Consider the following 23,750-nt stretch of genomic DNA (forward strand, 5'->3'; position numbering starts at 1 on the left):
CTCACGCATCCACACACCTGGTACGGTTGGCCAGCCAATGGGGGCAATAAGATTTTTCAAACATAATAAATAAGATTTCTTTGCAGAAAATCCTCCAAGTCTAAAAGCCAGCTGGGGTGGCTTGGACAACTTACATTGGTGCCCTCTGGAGGCTTCTGCTGGAGCTGCTCCAGGCATTTCTAATTGGAAAGAGCCCCAGAAGCCAACATGGAATATTCTGGTGTAATCATATTCTGTTACCCTTAGAACATCTTGGAATTCCTCCAAGAAGAACTTCAGTCCCCTGCCAGACATAGAGTAAGCAGAAAATTAACAAAAACAACAGTGACCAGTCAGAATTTGATGTGGTTGACAGGTAAGAGAGGGAAGCTCCACTCAACTACTATATTCAACTCAAGCACTCAAGCTATATTCAGAAGAAGAGTCTTTCCATAGCACCATGTGATGCACTTATGGAGTTATACATACAACGATTTGAACCAGAATTCATTATGTACATTGTTATTTTCATAGTATTTCTATTACATTATTATACAAAACACCAATAAACTACAAACATCTACAAAAACATATTTTAATACTCAATATTTAACACTTGGTCTCTGTGCTTCCCTGTGGGATGCAGGCAGATTGTGGCTGGTGGGAGGGATGGCAGGGTGCTGTACATAGCTTCCTGAAAAGATCAAAGCACCCTACCTCAGTACTCTTCTAAAATGCCCTTAGCCCAGATACAAGCAGTGTACTGGGTTTCAGAATCAGCATGATTGGTGGAGGTCAGTCTGGAGGATTGGGCTCTCATAGGCAGGCTGCATTTGCATGCAGACCACCCTAGGTAATACCCACATGTAATGCTGATCCTCCATGATTGAAAGAAGTGAAATACAATTAACTAAATGGGTAGGCAAGTGACAGTCAGGCTGGGAAGGAAAGAGCTAGATGATGCTGTATGTCCTCCGGCCAGGAAATGAGGTGGGCTCTATCTGGCATACTGTACCTTCTGATGCATTCTGTGAGAATGTGATGGTACTTTTGGATTGGTCCTTTCCCCTTTTCTCCTCCTGACACCCTGTTTCCTACCCCTCCCCCCCTTTCTTTTTCTGTACCTTTCACTGCCCACTTCCTTCCTTCCCTGATGCATGTTTTATCTTCGCCTGTTCTGGATATGATTTCTTGTTCTTTTGCTTTGTCTTCTTTCGATGAATACTATATTAGAGGGTTTTGTTTATGATCTAATGTTAGAGGTAGGTCTTGAGAGTGGCAGTTTAGATGTTAAGGATTGAAGCATGCGGAGGATTAGGTTTTAGGGGGTGCTTTTGGAGTACACCGCAAGACAAGGACAGCCATCCTGGATTCTTTGGGACAAGAAGATGACAGGACAAATTTTAAAATAATGTGACTTTCCCATGGGGTGCGGGCCACTTGGCAACTATGTCTTTTCCCACCATGAATTGTACTGTACCAAAGACTATTTAAGGGTCAATTTCACACCAGCAGCACAAACTAAAGGACGGCCACTGTGCTGTCAGGAAGCAGTGCAAAGTGCTGATTTCAGCTCATTGCGCTGTTTTCCTTATTTTTTTGAAACTTTATTGAAATGTCACAAAGTGACATTTCATTCAGTTCTATTCACCACAGCGCATTGTGATGCAGTTAATGCGTTGCACTCTGTGGAAAAAAAGCACCTGCCTTCTGTCTTTCAGTGCAAACACTGTAACACAAATTGGCATTTGGACTGTGCCAGGCAAGGTTGCCCAGCCCAACCCAATGTATCTGTTTTGGATGAGCCCTTAAAACCCCTCACTTCAGGATTGCTAGAAGCTTGAGAAATGGCAAGCCAGGGCAAGAGGAGGCAATGGAGGAGTGAAAGCAATGGTGGAATGGAATACTTCACAACTAGCAAAGTATAGTAAGTTTTACCAACACAATAGTGTACCGTTCACAGTCCATCCTGGCAGTGGTGTATCCAGGGTATGGCACATATGGCACATGCCCTGGGTGTAGGGTTGCCACCATTTCTTCAAGTGAAACCCAAACACTCTAGCGATGCATGGACATTTTTGGGGGAGAATGTGTCCTGGCTTCAGCCAGAAGCCCGAATCTTAATTTTGGTTGCCCCTGTCTGCCTGACATCTTGTGTCCGGGTTTCTGCTACCATGAAACCTGGACACAGCATTCAAAACCCGGACTGTCTGGGTGAATCCTGGACAGGTTGCAAACCTACCTGGGTGCCACTTGAAGGGGTGGGGCAACTCTCTGTGGGTCAGCGGAAGTCCACTGACCCATGGAAACAGATTACTTTTTCTCTCCCAACCCTTCTCCCAACCCTTCTCCCATGCACATCCCCCCCGATCTTAGCAACCAGGGATGCTCTGGCTGGCGCCCTATCCAGCTCCTGGCAACTAGTACCATCACACACAGAATGCCAGGCAGAGCATCTCTGGTTGCTAAGAGCTGGGTAATGAGAAGTGTATGCGGGCGAGACATCGGCCATAGTGTCCCAGGTTGCTAACAGCAGGGCGAGGAGATGTGTATGGCCCTTACACATCTCCCCTCCCTGCTCTTAGCAGCCTTGGATGCTCTGGCCGGCATCCCACTCAACTCCTGGCAACCAGTTGTGTCACTGGCTGCCAGGAGCTGGGCAGGACGCCAGGGTTCCAATTTGTAGTAGCGACGCCTCTGCTTCCTGGCAGATCAATATACCATATTATCATGGATGGGGGCTAATGTACACTCTACAGACTGTTCGCATCACAAATATTAAAGTCCGAAGGTGCTTTTTTTACAGGTATAATATACAGACATGGATATCAGAAATCGTTTTTTTAGAACAATTTATCAGTCATTGTATGTCTATAGACATTTTACTGATTTGGGGCGAATGTGATGTTTTCAGTCACAACATTGCTTTCTATTACAATGAGAATAACAGTGACAAGGCATTTTTATTTCCAACTGTCTAGTCTATGATAAGCCAAAAGCTAGCATTCATCTATTCATTCCATTCAAACTCGTAAACTGTATAACTCACACCTATTTTTCATACATTAGCCAGGTTACAGGTTAATGCATTTCGGCTTTTCATAGCACTTCCCAGTATACGCCTGCTCCAATATAAAAATTGCAGAGCGTCTGGATGTGTTGTACAATAGTCGGTACATCTTTCATCCAGACACCTACTGTGAATCAACGCTGTACAATATGGCTAGATAGTGAACCCTTGACATCGGTTACTTTTGTTTGAAAATAAATCTTTTATGTGGAGTATTTTTTTTTTTAAAACACATGTTTTAGCCAAAAAATCCATATTGAAAGCAATAATAGGACTGGGTCCTGGTGGCTGGTTTCTGTTAATTGAAAGGAGAGGCATTGCGCTGCAATTGTAATATGTAAATGTCCATTTGTGTTAACAAAAAGGGAAATGTAAGCCGAAATATAAAATGGTGGCACAATCGTTTCTGAAGGTTAAAACACAACTCCAGACAGAAATAAAAAGATCACCATCCAATTCAGTTATGTATTCATTAAAAAATATCACTAAATGTTTTTTTAAACACGGGTAGTATCAATGCTTGAACATCTTGATATTGGTTTCCTGCCATCCCTGGTACAGGGAACACCAAAAGCTTGCTGAAGGGAGGAGTGAGCACCTTGTTGTGGTGGTGAGTCTTCATTATCTAGTCAGTTGGAGGGTCGGTGACCAAGCTGTAGGGTGGCTGACCAATGGAGGAGCGATCTGTGAGGTCACCAACCTGGTTGTACTGTCTGACAGCATGCCTGAAGAACAAGAATAGCTGAACAGAATTAAATATCTTTTGGCAGAGAAAATTGTTCACAAATATGCATTTTATTTGTGTATTTAGCTGGTTGCCTGGAGTCAAGCTGTAAAGGAAACCATAATGTATTTTCATTGAATTCACATTTATTGTAAAGCATTTTCATTAGAAAGTCATTGTGTGGATGAGTCAGTTCACTGCCTTTCGCACGCCTTGGCTCTTGACATTTCATGTAGTGGTGCAGAAAGTTTCTTTTACCAAGGGCAGCAAATGTAAAGTTTATGTAAATCATAACAATGGCCTTTTCAGATTTGCATTATTTTGGTCTGTTAAATATACAATTCAAAGGTTTTGTTATATATTTTTCAATAAAGAATGCAAAACATGACTGTCGATGCTGTCGGAAATCTTATGAGCTGATGACTGCTCGTTCACTCCACCTCTGCTGACCGTCATAAGATAGCATTGTTCCCAGTTCTCTCTGTGGACTACATAACACCTTATGCTATGTTACAGGGATAAGGAGAAGGCAAAGGGGTCTATTCACTAAGCTTCCGTAGGCAGCCGAGTGAATGACCGACCTAAAGCGAAGTGAGCCGAATGCTGTTCGCCTACTCACTTCAGGCTGGTACGGCTGATTTCAGCCGTATATCGGCTGAAAGCAGCCGTACATCGGGTGGTTTCGCATGGCTTCGGGTCTGCTGAACATGCTCCGCATGTTCGGCTGACCCGAAGTGCAGAAGGAGTTCGACTCAGCCGATCCAACATCTGGATCGGCTGAGCTGAACCTCCGGCAGGCTACTCGCTGCTCTTCGGTCTATTCTCATACATGCGGAACAGCAGTGAGTGAATAGCCGAATACCGCCGAGCGGCATTCGGCTCGGCTGTTCTGCTCGGTCTCTCTGTGGGACCGAGCAGAACAGAAAAACAGTTAAAAGAGTAGAAAAATAAAAATAGAAAACGAGTGTGCGGAGCTAGCAATGACAGCTAGCTCCGCCCAACAGTTTTCTATTGTCCGGCGGTTCTGCTGCCATCAAAAAAAAAAAAGCCTAACTCTACCAGGCGCTCCAGCAGTCTGACGCTCCGGGCCGCCAAGGAGAGAAACACTGGCCATAGGAATGCGTTGCTAGATTCCTATTGGCTATTTCAATTTGCAATAGCAACCTAGCATTGTACCTGCCCTCTGCTGCTGTCAATCAGTAGTGGTGGACCTGATGGAGAATTGCAGAGGGCGTATGCAATGCTAGTTTGCTATTGGCTATTGCAAATTGAAATAGCCAATAGGAATCTAGCAATGCATTCCTATGGCCCACATAAGGGTAACTTGCCTCAGGGTAACAATGCTGCTACTCTATAGATACAAAATGCTGAGTGAGTGTTGTCATCCTAGGGCAGGAAGTGTGTTACTGGCAGGATCACCAAGTGAAAATAAGGGGAAACACAGCCTGTAAAAGAAAACTAACGCAGCCACCACATCTAAGAGCTGGTAAGCTGCAATACATATCATTTTTTTTCTAGGGTTTAGTATAATTTTTTTTTTCTAGGGTTTAGTTTAGGGTTTAGTTATCCTTTAATCATGAATAATTAAAGCAGGGGTAACCAAACTCCGGCCCTCCAGCTGTGGTGGAACTACAAATCCCATGAGGCATTGCAAGATTCTCACAGCCACAGACATGACTCCCAGAGAGAAATGCATCATGGAATTTGTAGTTTCCCCACAGCTGGAGGGCCGGAGTTTGGTTACCCCTGAATTAAAGTGACACTAAACTCAGGAGTTAAATCTTAAAAATACATTCAAGCACCTTAACTAGGTACTATATAAAAAATGTATCTTATTTGTGTATCACTCTTCAAATCATCTCGCAATTAGTGCTGACACTGTCCTTCCTTCTGGGGGGTGGCTACTTTTGTTCCCTATGGTTCCTGTGTGTGTAGTAAAGTAGTCACCACTCCAAGCTCACTCTCGTGATAGACTACAATCTCAGGTTTAGTTCACTAGTTATTATTGAGATTGGACCGGTGGCTACTTTACAACTAGCAGTGTGTGCTAGTCTTCCTAGAAACTAGGGATGCACCGATACCGATACTAGTATCAGTATCGGTGCCGAGTATTTGGGCGAGTACTAATACTCGCCCAAATGCTTCGATGCCTAGCCCGATACTTCGGTATCAGGAAGCCGGGAGCGAGTCTTTACACGCTGCCCGGCTTCCTGATTGGCCAGGAAGCTGACTCCATGCTCTCTCATCACTTGTGACGAGGGAGCATGGAGCCCGCTTCCCGGACAATCAGGAAGCCGGGCAATTTGTAATGACTCGCTGCCCGGCTTCCTGATTGGCCAGCTTCCCGACCAAGACTCAGATGGCGAGTTTTTACACACCACCCGGCTTCCTTAATGGGACTGCCGGTATCGGTATTTGGCCTAGGCGAATAACGGAAAAAAATATTGGTACTCGATACTAAAATACCGGTATTGGTGCATGTCTACTAGAAACACACAGGCATAGCAAGGCAACCCACTCCCCTGCTTCCTCCCTTCTTCAAGCTAGTAGATGGATGGCTACTGGAGACTGCTTTGTCCCTTGTATACCTGTACTGTACAGAAAGTTCAGGGAAGCCAAGCTAAGAGAGTTGGAGTATGCTGTTTGGAAACACGTTGTAAGCGCTTGTTCTAAAAATTAAAGAAATACTTTGTGGGGCAATGTATATTTGCTTGATTCATTATTGAAAAATGTTTCAGAGTTTAATATTACTTTAACTATGGTACCTCTATAACTTAGCGATGTCAGCATTTAAAGGGATGAGTTGGCAAGCGTCCATGCTACATATCTCTCTCCATGAAAGGGTACGGTATTTCGGTAACATGAAACACTTGTATTCGTTCATTTGTATCACATACATAACAGATGGAAGAAAAGCATCCCAAATATTGAATAACTGGACAATAAAATTAAACATGCAAACAGAGTACAGCAGGACCATACCATCTGAAAATACTTTGACAGAAAGGTTTATGAATTCGATCAAATGGACTGGAAGTAAAATTAAAACTGTGACACGGGCAATAACAACACGACCTTTTGATATAATAATCTTGCAGATAAAAAATCGACTGCTCCAAATTAATGATCCCATTAATAAACAATCATTTTAATTGAAAATAAATAAACCAGCTAATGGAAAATCCAGTTGGGTTTGACCAAATTGATCTTTCTCTGTGTTGCCTCAAACGATTGTTTTAAACTACGGCCAGAATAAGCTGTAACAGTATTTCAACTTTGAGTTTCTGAAAAAATGTAACCAGGTATCTGATTTGTTGCTATGGGTAACCTGTGCTCCATCTTGCTCCAGTTTGCGCCTCATGTCAGAATGCATATATTATAAAATAACATTCAGTCTTAAACACACTCTTTAATTAATTGCTGTGTAACCAACATTTTTGTAATTTCTTTTATTGTTTTGTTTGTGTACAGTGTACATCTTGGGTAGCATGTGGGCATCAGTCCTTCTGATGCTCTGTGTACGGTCTGAATAAAATGTATAGATATACCAAAACACTTTCTACTCAGTTGCTATGGTGCAGAGCACAGAATCCAGGCTAGACTATATCAGCATAGAAACAGACAGTCATGTGGCAACCATAAAGGCATAAATATATATTTGTATGATATGGCTGGGACGTATGCCCGCCTTATGCGCCCTTCAGTAAATGACACAAAAAAAAAAAAAAAAGCAACACTGATTTCGGAGTTGATTATCCGGAATGACGTCACTTTCTGGCTCTCGGCACCTCCACAGGGAGTGCAAGGATGCAGTTCAAGCAATGCATGTATGGATGGAGCTCCGTCACAGCACAACAGCCCACACTGAATCCCTAAAGTGTGTATGTGTGTGAGAATGTCTGTGAGTGTGTGAGATTGTGTCTGTGGTTGTGTGTTTCTGTCAGTATTTTAATTGCAAACTACCATGCAAATGCACCTACTGTTCGTTCTGGTGCGGGAGGTGCGTTGCGTTGCCATTCATTTGAATGGCACCCCAAACACACCTCCCACCCACAGATTGATCGCTTGCGCCGGAACATGCAGTACCGCTATGCCGTATGTTCCAGTGTGGTGCGACTTAGGTCGTGACTTAATGACCAAGGACAAATGTGGGGTGAGGTTATACAGGTTGAGAACCACTGCCCTAGCATATACAGTAGATAGCATAAAAAATATATATTTTTTTTAAATGAAAGAGTTTCCAAACATTATCTGCCTTACTAATGCACTTCCTGTTCACATCATTTTAAAAGCAGATCTACCAATAATGTTCCTCATTTCCTAATCTTTTTGTGCCTCCATACTCTGGTTTCTCTCTGTACGACTGATTCACAACATAACACTCTCCTTCCCTTGTCAAAGAAACACAAGTAAACATAGGAAACCATGGGGATAATTGTTTCCCTGAGGTGCATCTGCGGGAAGTGAGCTGCAGCGGCACACCATCCACCGGGAATGATCATTGACGTCAGAGGCAGCGCTGTACATTTGGCCTAGTATTAAAAAATGCACAGCTTTGAACGGAGATTCATATACCTGCAGCATGCACCCTGCACAGTCACTTCAGAGCACCCTGTTAAGAAAGCCTTTTGGATCATTTCTAATAGTTATCAAATGAATCAAGGTTATTTAAAGGAAAACTGTTTTTACTCCTTTTGTCCATGCTCCTCCCTGTAGATGGCCATAGACATTAGATGTTTGTCAGACATGCAAGTGTGATTTGACTGTTGAAAGATCTTTCAGTTCACTTGCTTCTTGGGGTCACACAAACATTCATGTTTAAGACAATGAATAAAGGAGGGGAGCACTTCCATACACCTCCCAAGTCTCAAGAGTACCTTGGGGAAAAGCAACACAAGAGATCCAACAAAGTGGGTCAAGTCAGAGTACCTATAAAGAGGACCATTAACTGATCAAACCATAATTAGCTGGGTTGGGAAAAGATCTTATTATGCCTATGGGCATGTGAAACAATTCCAAAGCTCGTCTCACCTTTTCTCATCCAGTGAATCACAGTCTCTTGCTGACACTACCCAACCCCCCCAATATGCATCATATTTTAGAAACTATCAAGTGTTCACATGGCCAGTATACACACAGTGTTCACATCACACAGTATAACTGAAGTTTCCTTTTCTTCCTAGAGGTCTTCACATGGCACTGGCTTTCTGCCTCTGGGAACCACAAAACCCAGACTGCCCGATCATGCAAATATTACCAGAACTTGTATGAAGCTTTAGCTGGTCACCTCTCACCTCCCCACACTTTTCTATTGATCACTAAATGTGTGGTGTGGCTTTTGTGGCCAATGGAGTTTAAGTGGCAGCAGTAAGCAGGGTAGATGGTTGTTATGATCAGTAGACATGTGAGATTAGGGATTCCGAAATTTTCTGAAATTTGGACATTCACGACTCAACCCTAACTCACTTACATGTCTTCGAGCAGACCGTCCCGGGCTCCTAACCAGTGCCTCTATCACCCGTGCAACGTTTTCCGGTGTCCTTGCAGTGCGGGCGGGGCCTGGTGGTTTCTTATTCATAATGTTTCCGGTTGTTCTGAAATGTCCAACAAACCTGAAGACCGTGTTGTGACTGGGAACGGCTCCATGTCAACCAGCATTGAACATTGATTTCAACATTGAATTCTCGACGAAATAGCTGCTGCGTTGCTGTGATAGGCTCACGACAAAGCTGTTGTAAGCAAACAAACGATGTTGTAATGTCCATTGCTTCATTGTGACTTAATACTTGTCCCCCTCCCATCACCACTTACTGTGCACTACCTGTTCTAAAAACATCCGACTCCCATCGGTCACCCTGTACATGTATTACTAAAGCTGAGGCTCCCAGACCCGATTGGCATTCGGGAGCTCCCGAATGCAATTCAAAAATTTGGATCCCGAATGCCATTCGGGTCTAGGAGATTCAGCTTTAGTATTAGTATCTGTATATGGTTTTCTGTGTTATTCACAACAAATATTTGTAAACTCATCCAAAACTAACGACATTCACATTTTATCCGAATTCGAAACCCGAACCCAATTGAACTTCGGATCCCAAATCACGAAATATCCGAACTGAACCACATTTTTTCGCAGCTTACACGTCTAATCATCAGTCATAGTGTAACTGTAGGTTCCTTTCTTTCCTAGAGGTCTTCGCATGGCAATTACTTGCTGCGCCTGGGAACCACAAAACCCGGACAGGTATGCAAATACAATGAAAGCTTGGAATTTAAAGTCTTAGTTGGTCCTCTTCCACTTCCCAAAACCTTTTTATATTATATTATCAATAAATGTGTGACGTAGCTTTGCTGACCAATTGGGTGTAAGTGGCAGGTGTAAGCTGGGCAGATGGTACTCAACACAAATGTCGACTATTGCCTTTAGGTGGCTGTTTAGTAGGTTTACCATAACATGTGCAATATAACAGAATACAATGAAGCAGGGGCTTACAAAATAGTTAAAGTGCAACTCTAGCAAGATGATTTTAATTTTTGGATAGAAGTGAAGCAAGAGTAAGTACCTCTATCAGATACGTATTGCTTTGTCCCTGTTGTGAGAACTGTGACAGCACTCCCTGTGTCCTCCTCCGCTGTAGCAATGATATGTCCCTCGGCATCCTCATGTCCTATACACATATAGAACGTGCATAGAACGTGATTACTTGAAGATCCTTAGACTGCTGCAGGGAAGGGGAAGAGACCCCATGGACTGGGCTATGAGCCATTCAACTCGGAGGATTGGGTGAGTATAACTGTTATTTTCAGCCCTAGACAAAATGAGCAGTTAACCCTTGCAGCATAGGGGTTGCCCCACTGCAAGGGTTACTAAAAAAAAACATATTTAGTGCATCTCTGACATACATGCATATTTATTTTGTCTTGCCTCTTATCTGCTGATCCTGCCAGAAATGGAGTGAGCTCCTAAATTCTTAGTAGTAGTCAGCTGCCAACAAGCAGCACTGAAATGTTCTCATACCTGCCTGAGTTCTCTTCCCTTATGCATTGATATGAGGAGGGGGGTGTTTTGTAGCATGGCAGGGGATGGCTAAAGCAGGGCTGACAATACTGTTTGATTTCTGGCAGATCAGCAGGTATTTTTCTGTACTTGCTGCATTGTTAAAGAGACATAATGCAGGGAAATTATGCATTATTATGTATTGCAGAGATGTGCTGAATAATGTTTTGTACAATTTTCCTTAGGCCCACACTTTGAAGAAGAACTCCAGGAAAATAGAAATTAACCCTTGCAGTAGGACTACCCCCGTACTGTTAGGGTTAACAATTAATTTTGTCTAGGGAGGTTCAAATCAAGCTACATTCCTTACCTGAACCTTAGTCCCACGGTGGTCGGTGCTCACCTCTTCTTCCCCTCCCTCACTATGGAATGTCCCTCTGCGTCCTCCCATCTAATGGACCTGCATAAGATGTGATGACCTCACACGGTCCTTAGACCACCAGATTGGCTGCTGGGACCGGTGTAGCAGCCTGAAAGGAGCCGACAGGACCAAGCATTAGGTGACTATATCTTCTTTATTTGAGCCCCCTAGACAAAACAAGCTCCTAACCCTTGCAGTACGAGGGTAGCCCAGGGGCGTATCTGCCGCGAGGCAAACAAGGCGTTTGCCTGGAGCAGCAGATTCCCTGAGAGCGGCACTTGCTGTGCTTCTCTTCCCTTGAAGCTGGGGTAGCCCCATTGTAAGGGTAAGTCTTTGATTGTCCTAGAGTTCTTTCTTAAAGACTGCAATTGTAATGCATGTATGATGCATTTCCACACTTCTTTTAAAGAACAACTCAGAGCAGAAAACACTGTAAGGGTTAAGTGCTGGTTTTGGTCTAGGGTGTAAAATAAAAAAAGATATACTCACCTGATCTTCGGTCCCAGCTGGCTGCTAGATGATCCGATGGTCCAATGACTAGTGAGTCATCACGTCTTATACAGTGCATTAGATCTGAGGATGCAGAGGGGCATTCCACTACAGGAGCGGAGACAGGTGAGCAGCATCTGCCACAGGTTCGTGGATAGGGTGAGTATATCTTCTTTATTTGGTACCCCAGAGAAAAACGTGCAGTTATCCCTTGCAGTGCAGGCTAGGCAAGGTTAATTTTTCTTCTGCCTGGAGTTCTTCTTTAAAGGCTCTTTGTCGCTAGTTTGCACTTTCACGAATACTGTTGAAGCCACGAGTTGGCCAAACCTGTTCTGGCTTTATGTACTGCATTGCACTTTATGCAACTGAATGACATATTTGCTAATAACGATGGCATTCATAGAAGAAGAAGATTTCCTGACATAGATCATTTATATTTCTTTGTCTATGGTCCTGTTCCAAGTCATTCCTCGTTATAGAAGAACAGATGGTGAGCGATCTGTAGTGTGTGATGATTCAACAAATCGATCCAACTGCACACCATCTGTTTTTTATATATCTATATAGATATCTATATATCTACAGATATCTGTATAGATATCTATAGATATATAGATATCTATATAGATATATATAATTTCATCATGTCTTCCTAATAAGTCCATCCTTTGTGATGTTCAAACCTTAACATGACGCTGTTTTATTGGCATCTGTTGTCTAAGTGCAAGCTTGGGGTATAAGCTATGTCTACTGAAACAGGCTTACCTAATCATAGCTAATTATTTATTCATACTATGGCTTGTCCATATGCAGACTTTCAATACATAGTTCTTGTGTCACCTACATTTCCTAGGCAACTGTGACATTCCCCCCTCCTCTCCTCTGTTGAAAATGCCATTGCAAGAGAATTACATTGATGTGTATATGACCATTGTGAGCCAATCAAATAATCAGTTTGAAAATGGCATGCTACAGGAGAGTTAAAAAATAATTGCAAGCATGTTCTGTGCCCAGGGCCGTCATCGCGCATGCACAGCCAATTGATTGACGCCTGTTGGCGGCCATCTTGGTGATGGACGCCGGAAGAGAGAGGAGGGGACGTTCACCCGGCGTGATGAGGTATGCTGCCGCGTCCCCTCCTTTCCCTTGACACTGTCGGGCTCTCGAACCATGTGCCGACTTATTAGAGGGGGTGACACCAAAATGACTGTCAGTCATTTTGGTGTCACCCCTGCAATGGTGTCACATTGGTGAGGGCCACACCTCCCGCACCCCCCTTGTGATACCACTGCTCCATAGGACCCTGCAAGGGAAAGGAGCCACCCTAAAACAGGGTATCAGGACCAGTGCTCAAAACATATTACAAATCAAGGAGCAGCATTCATTGTAAGTCATTAAATCAACATTTAAAATAGCTTAAAAACCTTTTGACTTTATTGTCACTTTACCGGTTGCATATCATTACATGTGACTGACGGCTACAGATTATCATAATAGAAAAACCTGCTTCAAATAGTTGGTGTTTTGCTCAGTTTGGGCCAAAGTGTTGTCTTCAGAGACCCTCTGGATGATTAGCTACTTATACGTGTATCTCCTCCCTAATTATTCTGAAATGTACGGGAGAAAGATTTGCTGCAGATGAAAGGAAAGTTTAGTTTTAGTTCAGGTTGCACCTGAAAAAGAAGAGTCTCAGTGACTTTCATCTGTGAAGTTTATGCTGTACACAGTGTCACTATGACAAATGTACCTGCATTGCTGAGGATTCATCTCTAACTACACCAAGCGCAGGAATGAAGCAATTATTTGTTGCTACAGTTTAAAGGCGCAGACCAAACTTGTCACAACTTTTCCTAGCAAATGCACTATAGAGGAAGTGTTAAATTGGCCCTAGATATGGCAATTTTCACTTAAATGTCAACCCCTTCCCTTTCACCGCACATACGACTGCAAGTAATGTCCAGAAACTAGGCAGCCTACTGCCCACGAGTTCAATTGACCAGCAGAATTCAATAGGTTAACAGCTTCAATACATTTTATCGAAAGATATAATCAAAAAATGGAGTTCAGCTACAACAATTTTGTCACAGCCATCAGATTTTTCTTCCAGGTCAACTGGGGCAATTTCGATCCTATCTACTTTCTGTTAATCTAAACCACCCTTTAACGTCTTGGATTGCTTTACAATTTTAACAATAAATGGAGTTGAAAATTCATCACTCTATTAAATTCTCACATGTACGGCAAGCTTTAGGACCCCTTTTTGTTTTAAAATCAATGTTTTTTTTTCTTTTAACAGTTGGCGTTTTTTGTTTTAGGCATCGATGTGTATTAAAAATTTGGATCAATGCATGCATTAGACTTGAGGAAATTGCCTTAAACGACATGTTTCAAAAACTGGGCAATTTAAAAAAAAAACATATAACACCTATAAAGTAGTTTGTTTCAGTGAAAACTGCACCCTAACCCTAACTGGTACCCTAAAACTCTATTAAACAAAATGGACCAAATTTGTGTATCACTCAGCTGTAGATCCTCAAATCATCTCTGAGTTGGTGCTGACACTGTCCTTCCTTCTGGGGGGTGGCTACTTTTGTTCCCCTTGGTCCCTGTGTGTAATGTAAAATAGCCACCGCACCAAGATTGCTCCCATTACGGGCTACAATCTCACATTTATTTTACTAATTTGTATTAAAGTTATAGTCTATTTGAGGAGCAAGTTTGGAGCGGTGGCTACTGTATAACACACACAGGGACCATGGGGAACAAAAGTAGCCACCCTCCAGAAGGAAGGACAATATCAGCATGAATTCAGAGATTATTTGATGATCTACAGCTGAGTGATACACAAATAAGATACATTTTTGTTATTAGTTGAGGTACTTTAATGTATTGGGCAGATGCACATCCAGAATTACTGGTGTATAGCGCAAATATTGCCTAATATTATAGAGTCATGTATTCCAAACTGCATACAGCAGTTTTAGGCTATTTTGCCACGCTCAGCGCAGTGTATGGCTTCTAAAGAGTAGGGCATGGGACCCAAATGTACAGTATAACTAACCATATAATTGCATAGGCTTAAAATAGACACAGGTCCATCCATTGCAAAGTGTGTGTGTTTGTGGGTGAATTTGAATCTCTAAGGGGTCTATTCACGAAGCTGCCGAAGGATCTGGCCGTAGCTTCGGCCGATCCTTCGGCTAGCTTCGGCCTCAGGACCCCTTCGGTTCAGTAGAACCGAAGGGGTGCTGTACGGGCTATTCACAATAGCCCGTACAGCTCCCGATCATGGCACTATTGGCTATTGCAAATTGAAATAGCCAATAGTAATGTCCCAATGCTTTTCAATGGGAAAATTCTCTCTTTTTTTTTTCTATTCTGACAGTGTTCGGCTCACTTCACTTCAGATCGGTCATTCACTCGGCTGCCCTCGGCAGCTTGGTGAATAGACCCCTAAGAATCCTTACAACCCTGTACATTATGCTTTTTGAGGGAGATATCCAAAGTTTTTTTTTAAATTAACAATCTCAGCTAATACCACTACCTGGAGAAGGGAGTTTCACATTTTTCCTACTGTAAAAGTAAAGAATCCATTCTGAAATTTATGATTAAACCTCCTTTCATCCAGGATTATGGTCATGAGTCTTCTTCCGGCACCTTAGAGTAAACAGTTTATTAAAGTTACTGTCAGGGGTACCGGCACAGGTGTCCCCACACCTTATGCAGGTATCCACACAGGAAGACCAAACACCTATGACCACACCGGACAAGGCAACAGCAACAGAACTACAAGCGGGTAATGACAACAAGACTACAAACAGGAAATGGCAACAGGACAACAAGCAGGAATCAGGACTGCAAAGAGGTAACAAGGCTCAGGACTGCAAAGAGGTAACAGGGCTCAGGACTGCAAACAGGTAACAGGGCTCATGAATGCAAACAGGTAACAGGGCTCAGGACTGCAAACAGGTAATAGGGCTCAGGACTGCACACAGGTAACAGGGTTCAGGACTGCAAACAAGAAACAGGGCAACAGTAACATCGTCCTGACTGCAGGGAGGGTTTAAATACCAGAACTGCCAGGTGATGGCTGAGTGCTGGCAGCTGGGAGACTCCTGCAGGTGAGCACTGGAGCTGCAGGGCTTAGCTCCAGAGCCACCTCAAGGCGCTCTGGATCCTAACAGTTACTAAAATCACCTTTGATGTATTTGTACATTGTGATCATTTTCCCCCTGATGTGCCTCTTCTCTAGAGTGTAATCTATGGGATTGTTCCTCATAGTTGAGGTCCCTCAGCCCTCTTATTATTTTTTTGCCCTTTGCTGAATTGCTAATTTTAGGATATCCATCCTGAGGATTGGTGACCAAACCTAGAATACATATTCAAGATGAGGCTGAACCAGTGTTTTGTAAAGGTGTAGAATTACTGATCTATCTTTTGAATAGATGCCCTTTTTATGCAAGAGAGTTTTTTGCCTGCTTTGTTAGCTGCAGCTTGGCCTTGCATACTATTGCTGCATCTGTGAACCCCAAGCACCTCTGCTTTCCATAACTGAGAATATTTTGCATGTGTATTTTTGGCACCCAATTGCGTAACTTTATATTTTTCAGTATTGAACCTCATCTGCCATGTAACTGCCCAACCCACTATTTTATCAAGGTATTCCTGTAATGTTACTACATCTTGTGCTAAATTTATTTCTATGTATACTTTGGTTTTGTCAGCAAACACTGACATTTAATTCCAACTTCCGTATCATTAATTAACAAGTTACATAGCATTGGCCCAAAGAAAGAACCCTGGGGCACACTACTCACAACCTTGGACCATTTTGAGTCATGCAAGTGACTTCTTATCCATGTACATACAATTGTTTCAACACCAGTAGACCATTTTTTGTAGATTAAACATTTGTATGCTGCAGTATCAAATTATTTAGCAAAATCTAGATGCTATGTTCACTGGTCTTCTGCCATCCAAATTCTTATTTACTTCCTAATAGAGCAATAACAGGTTGGTCTGACAAGTACAGTTTTAAAAAAAATCCATGCTGGTTGTTACTTACAATACCATTATCACAGTCAAATTCTTCACTAGACTCTTTTACCATTCCCTAAAATACTTTATATACTATTAATGTTAGGCCGACTGGTCTGTAGTTTCCTGGTAAACATTTTGACCCTCTTTTGAATATTGGTACTGCATCATTTGTTCTATGCCACTCAGTTGATACCATTCTAGTCCGTTAAGTGTCTTTAAACATTAGAAATTACAGCTTGACTATAACAGAGATAAGTTCCCCGAGGAGTCGTGGGTGTAAGCCATGTTGATTTATTCACATTAAGTTTTTCTAGTCTATTTTGAACCTATGGAGGTAAATTTAGTACATTGTTGCTAGCATTACTGTTACAACCCATCTTTATCGTCTGTAAAAACCAAGAAGGAAAATCTGTTTAACACATCTGCTATCTCCCTGTCACTTGAGAGCAACTTCCCATGTTCATCTTTTTGGTCCATGTATTCTGTCCTAGTCTTTTTAGTAATGATATCATTGTATACATGTTTTGGGTTTGTTTTACTTACTAGAGCACTGATTTTGTATTTTATTTAGCTATCCTGTCCTCCTCTTAGTTCTTTACTTGTTTCTCACATTAATACTAGGGATGCACCAATACTGATACTAGTATTGGTATCGGTGGTGATACTGAGTATTGGGTACTCATACTTGCCCAAATGCTCCGATAATTACCCCGATACCAGAACTTCTGGTCAGATGGAGATTTCCTCTGATCAGCAGTGCCGCAAAAGGAACATAGAGGCGGCTAATCAGGGTGCCGGGCGGCGGCTTCCTGATTGACCAGGAAGCTGGCTCTGTGCTGTTTGGCCGGCTCAATGCTGATTGGCCTGAGAAGCCGGCCAATCAGCATTGAGCTGGCCAAACAGCATGGTGCCGGCTTCCCGGACAATCAGGAAGCCAGGCAGGTGTAATGACCTGCCGCCCGGCTTACTGATTGGCCAGGAAGCCAGCTCCATGCTCCTGGAAGTACTGGCATTGGCGAGTACCGAAAGATAAATATTGGTACTTGGGCTTCATACTGAAAAATCGGTATCACTGCATCCCTACATATATAACTGGAAGTCCGTTCCTCTTCCCTAGTTGAACTCGCATTCCAATATGCCTACAAAACTAACACAAATTAAGGAGAGTTTTGGGAGGAAGCGGAATACCCTACCATTTATTTAGCAGGAAACCAGAGCACTCACAGGCAACGAACAGAAACATAGAAAGAGCACAGAAACTCAATGCATGCAGTATGTTTTGGTGGGCTTTGAACCCCAGAGCCTGAAAAGGAAAAGTTGTGATCATTGAGAGTAGCTGCAATGTGATGGTCATTGTCCAATAATGTAGGGGTTAGCACTGCTTGTGTATTTTTTTTATCATACACTCAGTTTGACTTGGCCAGCAATGTAATGGATGTTAGTAAACCTGCCTCAAGCCTGATGAATTCTAACTAAGCATATGAAGAAAAAAATAATTAGAGGTTACTTTTAATGAAAACTGGATGTCAGAACTATCTGATGATTTAATTGCTAGAAGGCCAAACAACTTACGATGGAATGATTCAGCAATGCTGCTGTATGTTTTATAGAATGTGAGCACATTGCCAGCAAATGCAATGCAGTTATGCTGGAGTCCTCATGCCACACAGACACAACTTATGGTTCCACACTTGGTTCTTCTAGATTATGACATGGGCACTGTAATAGCCAACGGGGAGCATGCGAAGCAATGTCCAATAAGGGCTAGTATGTTGCGCTTGGTGTTAATAGTTCTCCCTGGTGTTAACTTCCTCGTATGTATCGTCAACTCTATTATATTTATAACAATCAGTTAACACCAGGGAGAACAATAAGTTAACACCAGGGAGAACTATTAACACCAAGCGCAACATACTAGCCCTTATTGAACAGTGTTTAACATACATTGTTGCAGCTGGTGACCAGGCATCTTCTCTCCTAGCGCAACTAATTGCTTAAAGTATTGCGCAGCAATGTCGTTGCATTGAGCTTAGACTGTTCCTTGCTCTTGTCATTAATTTAGTTGTGCATAACTTCAGGGTTAGAAAGGGTCCTGCACATAGAAAATTTTCTAAACATTTTAACAGATCTTTCTCCATTAAAAATGCCCTGCAGATACTGGTATCGGGTCACCTATAGTGATTGGAGGAATTTTTCCCTGTTACAGTAAATTGCTTTATACTGAATGTTGTTTATGCCCTGCTCAGGATTGATTTGAGGTTGTGAGGAAGCTTAGTGTCTTTATTTTTTTTCTTATTAATTGCTGAACTTAAAGAATAACTTTAAGGGTTTTTATTAACCTTTGCAGTGGGGTTACCCACTCACGATGAGGGTTAAGTGCTCGTTTGTGCCTAGGTGCAGAAAAAAAAAAGTTAGATACACCTGATGCTCTGAGGTGGCTTCTTCTTAGACCAGTCCTTCCAGCATCTCTCCCCCTCCTCTGCAACAGTCTATTGTCCCATAGTTCTTCATGTCTATACACAGTGCATAGGCGTGAGGACACCACCGAAGATTCCAATGCTGCGGAGGAAGACTAAACAGGCTGGAGGGACACAAATAAGCACTTACCCCTTGCAGTGCAGGGGGTAGCCCCACTGCAAGGGTTAATAAATGCTTTTGATGGAGTTGTTCTTTAACAAATCTGTTTCTTTGTTCTACTTTAAATAGATGTAAACCCTTACAGAACAACTCTTTTTTGAACCACCATGTATCGTAAACAATTGGTATTTCTAAAAAACAGTACTTGTTTTCATCTTTTTTATCCTTTTCAATCTTTCAATGCAGCCGTTCCACATCCATATGCATGCAATCCAGCAATGACTGCATTGCATTTCTCAGTTGTGACTACAGTGAACCCGGTCTGGATATTATGTGTTAAAATAGTCACTTATAGTCTCCATCGGAAGCCCATGTGATAGGGTAACAATTTCTCGGATTCTGCCTCAAAGAACTGAACTTTGAAAGCTGTGCTCCAAAAAAGGCAGGGTAACGACTAGTCAACAGTAATGCCTGTGGGCTCCCTGCAGCTGATCTTTTTCCCATTATTATTGACTTACCATGCGTTTTTATGCACTGTGTCTCTGAGTGGAGATAGCCATTTTGGAGACAGACAGACAAGACAGGTGTTGCTTCCTTATGCTAGAGATTACCTTGATGACTGGTTACAGTAACAGCAGGGGAGCTGGTTAAAGCCACAGAATAAATGAAGCAAAAAGATCCTTGCACTGCAGGTCATCATGTACAGCGTTCTCTCCAGCATGGAGAACAGAGAGCTGCACAATAGTGACATCACCAAATCTCCAAATCTGGTGAGACTAACAGTCAGAGCTAGAAGTGCTACAGCTTTGAGACTGAAAGCAATTGTGTATTCAAGTACTAGAATGCACAACTATATTTCTGGAAGAATTCAAGACGAAGAGTAGATTTTTCAGGGTCTTGCTTAGGCACATTTAACATGTTTGCTACTTTTTATAACATAGCAAATCTTCAGTTTTTTAGTTCAGGCCCACTTTAAGTATTTTACATTTCTGCTTTTAAATTAGCTTCAAATAGAGGAGTAGGCATATTTGTTAGCCACATGATGACATTCCTGGACCTTTATGCTGGGCTGCCATTGCTATACAGAGGTACCCATGCTGAACTGCCAAGTTAGAAGGAATCAGATGCTGGCTCTAAAACTTCTCTTATTTAGGTTAACAGCTGATTATTTACTACCTCCCCCTCCGTGCCGTAATGTAGTGATTGTGTTAATAGGCTGATGTCTATTCTCTTGGTTTCCTTATCTCTCCTCTCCAGCTGCCTCTTGAAACTAGAGAAGCAGAGCAATGGAACACAGCTGGGGAGAGCTTGGGCAAGATACCGTGGTCCAGTAGACAGAGACCGGAGGCTAAGGCCCCATTTCATTCCACCTCACCCAGCATGGGCTGCAGCCCCGTGTCACTACTGGCAATGTGTTTTCTATTGTCATGCACAATATTCCCCTTTTCAGCTCTTGCAGTCTAATTAGTTTTCAAAATGTATTACACATAGCCTTAAGGTGAAGAGAGAGGTTTTTTTTTTTCCAAAGATGCCATGCAGTTCCTGTTTTAAAATACAGCTTTCAAAAAGTGTCCTTTATACCATGTAATTTACAAAAACTGTAGTAAAATGACTTCAAGGCCAACTTAAGCCTATCTTTTTCTGTTTTGGAAGAACTGAGAAGGGTTATATCTCCTGTCAGATTTTTTTTATTGCTTTTTGTGGCTCCATTGGTTTGGTCTTCCTTCAACTTCCTGTCCCAATGAAGAAAAGGTCTCAGACATTATTAAAAACCTAACAGGGATGTTAACCCTTTCCTATGCTAGAAAATAATGGCTTAGGTTCCACTTTGTATAGTAGCCCAGCTTCTGTCTATTTCCAAAAACAATAATCCAAGAGAAATGTAGGGGCTAAAAGGGTCCAGGGGATGTTGATAACATTAGGAAGGTTCATAATAATATTATTATACAGGATTTATCAAGTGCCAACAGTTTGTGCGGCACTTTACATTATAAAGAGGACATTACAGTTACAATACAAATCAAGACAAGATGGTAAGGAGGGCACTGTCTCTGAGGGCATTCAATCTAAAAGTTTAATAATAGTTTAATAAACATGAAGCCATCTCTTCTTTCTCTTGTTTGGTGTTTTGTATATTTGCAGAGTAGTCCTTTATATAAAGCAGATAACATGCTGCCTATAATAACATGCTCTAGCACTAGCTTTTAGTAAAATAATCACATTCCACAAGAAAGGGGGCTTTTACAATGTCCTTTATTATTCCAATGTGCCTAGGGAAGAATTATGTCTAGGTATCTAAAGGCTGTAAAAAAAAAAAAACCATGCAAATTGTGTTCCCTGGTTCCAAGCACCACCTTCTTTCTGAGCCCACTGCAGCCTCCCCCACTGGACTATAAGAGAGAGGGAGAGATTGATGATGCGCAGCGTGGAATCATGTGATAATAGGCTGTATTCACTATAGAAGCTCTATAATAAAGTCTGATATATCTGAGTTAATTTTCAATGGTTCCTCAAATACCAGTTAACTTTTTTCTATTGTCACCTGAAGCTGTCCTTTTAATGAAATCTGCTAGTTGAGGCAGTTTGGGTATCAAACTTGGGTGCTTTAAGCTGGTGCATTAAACTGGAAGGAACCTGGAGGGTTTACATATCTAGCCTACAAACACCTTAAAATCCAAAGAGCTTTCGTTTGAAGCCAAAGGGAGGTCTAAGTTGACCTACCCAACCCTCGAGATAAGCACAACACAAATGGCCATCAGGATGATGGTATGCATAATAGAGATAATGCTGGTGTTTAATACATATAATCAGTACGAATAGTAGTAGTTTTATTCAACTTTTACTGAACAGTTTTTATATATGTGCACTCTATACTCACATCCTAAAAAAAATCTAGAGTAGTCTAACAAATGCACACATTGTCTTTTTTTAACAGCCTGTCAGGAGATTGATGTGGCGTAGATGGATGGTGGTAACTGCCAGCACGAACAGGATTTCACATGGCAGCTGAAATCACCTGACATTGGGAATGGTGTGCCAGGAGGAAGTTACTGTCACAGGAAAAATAGTCTTGCTGCTCTTGACAGTCATCAAGGAGTCATCAAGGAGTTGGAAGATGGTTTAGATTGCCACAAGTAGCTGTCAGTATACAGAGCTCAATAAGAATGGGGCACTGGTAGCAGATTCAGTCGCAATAATTGTATATTGCAGTAGGGTTTATATAGAATTATATTTAAATTTGTCTTGAATGAAAGAGAATTAAAGGAGCAGTGATAATGAATGATGCGGGAAATGCATTAACCCATAAAAAACCCGAACAGACTTCAGTTAAATGTGATCTGATAACTTTTTAGGGTTTTTCGCTTCTCTTGTGATCAACTGATGTTTTTGGGTTCTTAACATGTTTTTTTTTTTCTTTCTCTGCTTTCTGGTTGGCTTAAAGTGACACTAATCTCAGGAGTTAAATCTTAAAAATGTATTCAAGTACCCCAACTATAAACAGAAATGTATCTTATTTGTGTATCACTCAGCTGTAGATCCTCAAATCATCTCTGAATTGGTGCTGACACTGTCGTTCCTTCTGGAGGGTGGCTACTTTTGTTTCCCATGGTCCCTGTCTGTGTTGAAAAGTAGCCACCATTCCAAGCTCACCCTTGTGATAAGACTACAATCTCAATGCAAATTAGTAAGTTAAACGTTAGATTGTAGTCCGTCACAGGAGCGAGCTTGGAGTGGTGGCTACTTTACAACACAAACAGGGACAATGGGGAACAAAAGTAGCCCCCCCCCACCCCCAGAAGGAAGGACAGTGTCAGCACCATTTCAGAGATGATTTGCGGATCTACAGTTGAGTGATACACACATAAGACACATTTGTGTTAAAGTGGACCTTTACTGCTTTGGCTAACAATCACATCCGCATACAGCTCTGCATGCTGTTATGAAATTTTCTTACACTCATTAGCTAAACAAACTTATTTTTATTTTACTTACTATTTAATTTTTTCCACTTACTGGTCCACTTGGGCACAAATTATGTAATCATGTCCAAGCATTGCATCCTGGGAAGGTTACATCAGCAGTGCTTTGCTGGGAAATCTCATCTGTAATCATATGGTCATATGTCTTAGTCACATGTGCCAGAGTTCCAGGAAGTAAAGGGAGATCTAATAACCTGCCCTCAGTTAAAATTACTACTGTCAGATAATTGGGGAGGAAAAGAAAAATGAGATATGCAAAGAATAAAAAACGGGCAACTAACTAGAAGTATCTGTTTGTAGATTGCCATTACTAAACATTTTTCTGTTGCAATATTTTTATTAGAGTTTTACAGGGGTACAGTAAAATACAATACAATACAGATATTCTGACTCTGCTATGGGGACAATCTCATGGGGGTGAGTATTAAACATACAAAAGTAATCATATAGGATGGTTTTCAGGTGTGACTCAC

This window comes from Nanorana parkeri, unplaced genomic scaffold (assembly GCF_000935625.1).
Source record: "Nanorana parkeri isolate BGI_ZX_2015 unplaced genomic scaffold, ASM93562v1 scaffold383, whole genome shotgun sequence".
NCBI classification, from domain to species: Eukaryota; Metazoa; Chordata; class Amphibia; order Anura; family Dicroglossidae; genus Nanorana; species Nanorana parkeri.